General features: G+C 38.2%; 1 long non-coding RNA gene across 2 annotated transcripts; it reads left to right on the top strand.

Annotated features, from left to right (window-relative positions):
- Positions 1-751: 751 nt before the first annotated feature.
- LOC109615296 lies at positions 752-4005 on the top strand. 2 transcript variants are annotated; one of them, XR_004575128.1, is made up of 6 exons: positions 752-1721; positions 2864-2983; positions 3189-3269; positions 3406-3598; positions 3780-3827; positions 3929-4005. It is a non-coding gene; the product is annotated as an uncharacterized LOC109615296 (long non-coding RNA). The 2 variants fall into 2 exon arrangements; XR_004575127.1 differs by having other exon boundaries at positions 3403-3598.
- The last annotated feature ends 909 nt before the right edge of the window (positions 4006-4914 follow it).

The raw sequence follows: 4914 nt of genomic DNA, 5'->3' as shown, positions 1-4914 counted from the left end.
CCCTCAACAATTAATCTGTGACAAAGGTGTTCCTAAATAGTGGTGAAAAACAAATGTAACAGGTGCACTCAATAAACAGGAGACAATGATCGTGGCAACTGGGAAACTGTGGGACGGGGCGTGGTGTGCTGGGAACCGGAGGACTTGTGGCAGTGCTGACCTGACAGCTTTCTAGTGACTCCCTCAGGTAGGTTGGGGGCCTGCAAAAGCTGAGGTCATCACTCAAGTTACTGTGACCTCAAATGTCCTGATCTGACTAAATTCCTGGGTGGCAGTGCATTATGTGGAAAAACAATAAAACATTTAGTCCAACTAATATGACATGTAAATCAGTGTTATTTGCATTAACAAGTGCCTTATTCTTAAGATATGCGATTACAATGAGTGATTCAGACTTTCCTATTTTCAGACACATTTACTATTCTCTGTACCTCACTATGTTTGGCATCATAGACAACGGAAATAGCAAACAAGTTTATTTATATAGCACAATTCATACATCGAAGCAATTCAATGTGCTTTACAAATAAAAAATATATAGAAAAATACAATAACATAAAAACAAATACTCAAATGAAAATATCAAAACAAATGAAAACATAATAATAAGAAAAAATACAATAAGAAAACATATAAAGATTAAAAATGGGATTCAAAACATAGGAAGCTATAAGGCTAAACAGTGTGGTTAAGTTTAACTGCTCAGTCATAGGCACTAATCTGGATTTAAAAATGGATATGTTTAGGGCACGTCTAGGATAAATGAAAATAAATCATTCTCCAAAAACTCTAGTGTTTTTAAATATAGGCTACAATTAATCATATATTGGTTGACCTGGACCTGTCATGATATGTAGTTATTATTTAGTTTTTAATTATCATGAAATGTTTTCAGATTCTGTGATGACTGGTATGGAGTCAGTCCAATTAGTGAATTCATGGTATTCTGTTTTTTAGAGCTATAGAGACAGAAAGTTTAGTTTTTATCATATATTTTTATCATACATACATTTTTACACTTTACTGACAAATAAACCAGCAGCATTTCATTCCTTGAGGACCAGTGTAGGCTACTCTGATTGAGATATTTTTCTGGTTTTATAGACTGTGGAAGGACAGGTTTTTCTTCCTCATTGGTAATTAAGTTTACTTTAAGGTATTTTATGACTTTGCCATCGACTTTTTTTATATGGTATCTAACATGGCCCAGTATTAATGTATACTATGATACTCAGAAAAACCCAAGTCCATTTGAAAGACGATCACAGGTTGTGTCATGAATAAATTAGATGGGATCATTTAGGCTTTGAGACTATTTCTCCCGGACCATTTGATTCACGTGAATAAAGAGAGCTATCACTTGGTGTAGAGTCAGTGCGTCATCTTGACAGGCCAGATCAGGCTGTAACTCCTCGCGCAAGCCCTTTCGATAAACCGTGAGGAGTACCTTATCATTCCACCCACTGCTTGCCGCCAGTGTGCAGAACTTTATGGAGTAATCGGGTGCGGTAGCGTTGCCCTGCATACATTTTAACAGCGTCTCGCCCGTCTCCTCGCCTTCCAGGGGGTGGTTACAGACTCGTCGGAAATGCTCCAGGAACAGCTGGTAATTGCGGGTCTCCTCGCCCACCCGTTCCCACACAGCGGTTGCCCTGCCTGTGAACAACGAGATCACGAAGGCCACTTGAGCTGCTCCAGAGGGGTACGACGCACCCTCCTGGGTAAGGTATATGGAGGACTGGTTATATATATGGAACACTTTTTATATGGAATCAAGCATGGCCCAGTAATAATGTATATAATGATACTCAGAAAAACCCAAGTCATTTTGAGAGACGATCAAAGTCAGTCAAATCAGCTCTAAGGGACACCATCTGGAGGGGTGTTTTTCTTCAGTGTAAGGCTCCACCTGGTTTAGTTCAAACAAGTGATTTTCCTGGCAACCCATACACAGGAGCTGAACCACAAGTGTTTTTATAGCCACTGAATGAGGCTGGGCTTGGCTGGTACAACTCTAAGCCCCAGCTCAGACAGACAGTGCTTACAGTAGACTGGAATCATATGTTACGATGGCTTAACTGTCTCTATTATAATGTGTACTCGGTTTGCGTCAATCAGTCTTGTGTTGCTTCTGGTTGGATTGTATAAATATTTTCTTGAGTCTGGTGCAATTTAGTGGTCATCAAAGAACCATGACAGCTGTGTTCATTACCAGGTCATTATGGGCTTCTATGTAAGGGTGAATCATGGAGCGTAAGACCCATGATTGGACAAACATGATGAACATAACGTTGTTGTTGTTCAGAGATATTGTCAGACCTGTGCTGAAATATTACTGAACCACAGCAGTGTAATCACTATTCAATTTTCAGTAAGCAGTGAGTGAGAAGCGTTAAAATACTACCCTACTGGTTGTTAATGTTTTGTCATGTTCTTGGTTATTGAGGGTTATAATGTTGAATAGAGGGTTATAGTGCAGAGAGAGTTGTCACACTTGTCAATCTCTGGCAGTCTACCAGTGAGGTCACTACAGCACTGACCCTGAACCTTCAGCAAAACTAGTCTGGTAGTTGATAAGGTAAGTAAATATACAACAGTTTTTAAGATTCTGTTTTTAATAACCATGCATTTTTCACAACATGCTACAGTGAGAATATTACAACCAATAAAATGTTTGAGATTAACAAAAAAAGAAGGATACTTGACTAGACAGGGCAACTGACACAAAACAGAGCTGACCCTACAAGAGACAAGGACAACAAGGATCCCAGAACATGCAAAAAGTGGTTTTAGGCCTAAATTGTAATATGTTCATAAATAATTTTCAGAAGATAATTATTAAATGTTGGGTTATTTCTTACAGAGACCTGGATGAATAATCCAACGTGAGACTTGGTGCCACTCCTGTAGACTAAGATGTGTCTCTCTGCTCTGACTTGGCTGATGCTGATATGTTTGTGGACGGTGATTGTCAGGATACAAGGTAGTCAGTCCTCAACATACTACATTATCTTACTGTAGAAAATGACATGCTTCCCTTGTATTTAAAAGGCATGTTTGACTTGCAGTTGACCACATTGAAATGTATGACTTGTTGCATTGCTGCTAATCAGTGAAATGAGATCCCTGAAATTTGACGTGGACGTGCATGTGGGCATGTATTGATTATGTGTTGAAATGTCATATAGAAGATGAGAGCTGTGACAAGTGTCTGTTCTATACTTACCATGATGGATCTATCAGAGGAAGGAACTGTCTACAAGATACCGGTAAGATATAACTGTTAATTTTATAAACAAGTTTATTTGAAACTTGTTTTCCAACTCCAGTGTTATGCATCTACTTAATCTATTGCTGATTTATTAACTGTCTCCTGCTCTGCCACGGGACGAACTGCTCCAGTAGTGACCTGGTATGAATCAGTGCAATTAGCCTTGGAAAACTCTACTACGGACAATGTCACCCATCCCAATGGAACTGTTACTGTCACCATAACTTCCACGGTGGCAGTTCCCCGTCTACCTGACAATGACACCATGGTTAGGTGTTTGCTGTCATCCAGCTACATCATCAAGGATGGTTCCATAAAGATTACAACGTGAGAAAGTGGTAATCAATCAGTCATGATTTTTAAAGCTAATTTTACATCAGCAGTTGTCACAAAATGACACCCAGCCTAAAACCTTAAAGAGCAAACAACAGGGTAGATTCACATTGTTGATTAATTAATAAAAATCAGGAACAAGTGATGCTGATGTATTTGTCTTTTTGTGGTCTAGGTCCAACTACACCTCCAGTCTCCAATGATGGTTGGTTAAGAAGTCATGGTGTGTTTCTTACAGAAAACTAATGTATGTCCTAGACATTACTTTCCCCCTTTAATCTGTGAATTGTACTTGTCTCATCTTGTCATGTTTTCTATTCACAGGGACAGTGTTTGGAATAGCGATTGGTTTGCGGTTCTCATTGCTTTAATCTGCAGTGTAGTTTGGTGGCTAACACAAGAGGATGCTGAGAACAGAGGGACTCTAACAATGACACCAGTCAAACACCAAGAAAAATTTGTCATTTAGGACTCCATGGTGTGTACACTATAAAGCAAACATTGACTGGTTGTGTTACTGTAGTTATAATTGTTTGTTAATGATTAAAACATGTTTTTCTATTGCTTATTAATTTTTTGTGGAGATTTTGTGGACAAAGGAAATAGAAGTAATGAGGATTAAACAGTCAGGTAAAGAAACAAAATCCTGTATTTCTACCCATAATTATTGTTATTCTTTATTTTCCTTAATTAACCAAGAATGTAATATTGTTTTTCACATTTGTCACATTGTTCACCACACTATACAGTGGGGACAACAAGTATTTGATACACTGCCGATTTTGCAGGTTTTCCCACTTACAAAGAAGTCTGTCATTTTTTATCATAGGTACTCTTCAACTGTGAGTGACGGAATCTAAAAAAAAAGATCCAGAATGATTATGGTATGATTTTTAAGTAATTAATTTGCATTTTATTGCATGACATAAGTATTTCATCACCTACCAACCAATAAGAATTCCGTCTCTCACAGACATATTAGTTTTTCTTTAAGAAGCCCTCCTGTTCTCCACTCATTACCTGTATTAACTGCATTTGTTTGAACTCGCTACCTGTATAAAAGACACCTGTCCACGCATTCAATCAAACAGACTCCAACTTCTCCACAATGACCAAGACCAGAGAGCTGTGTAAGGACATCAGGGATAAAATTGTAGACCTGCAAAAAGGCTGTGATGGGCTACAGGACAATAGGCAAGCAGCTTGGTGAGAATGTAACAACTGTTGGCGCAATTATTAGAAAATGGAAGAATGTGTAGTTGATCAAACATACAGAGTACAAAACTCTTCTATAAAATAATGAATAAATA

Source organism: Esox lucius, chromosome 22 (genome assembly GCF_011004845.1).
Source record: "Esox lucius isolate fEsoLuc1 chromosome 22, fEsoLuc1.pri, whole genome shotgun sequence".
NCBI classification, from domain to species: domain Eukaryota; kingdom Metazoa; phylum Chordata; class Actinopteri; order Esociformes; family Esocidae; genus Esox; species Esox lucius.
This window is presented reverse-complemented; position numbering and strand designations above follow the sequence as displayed.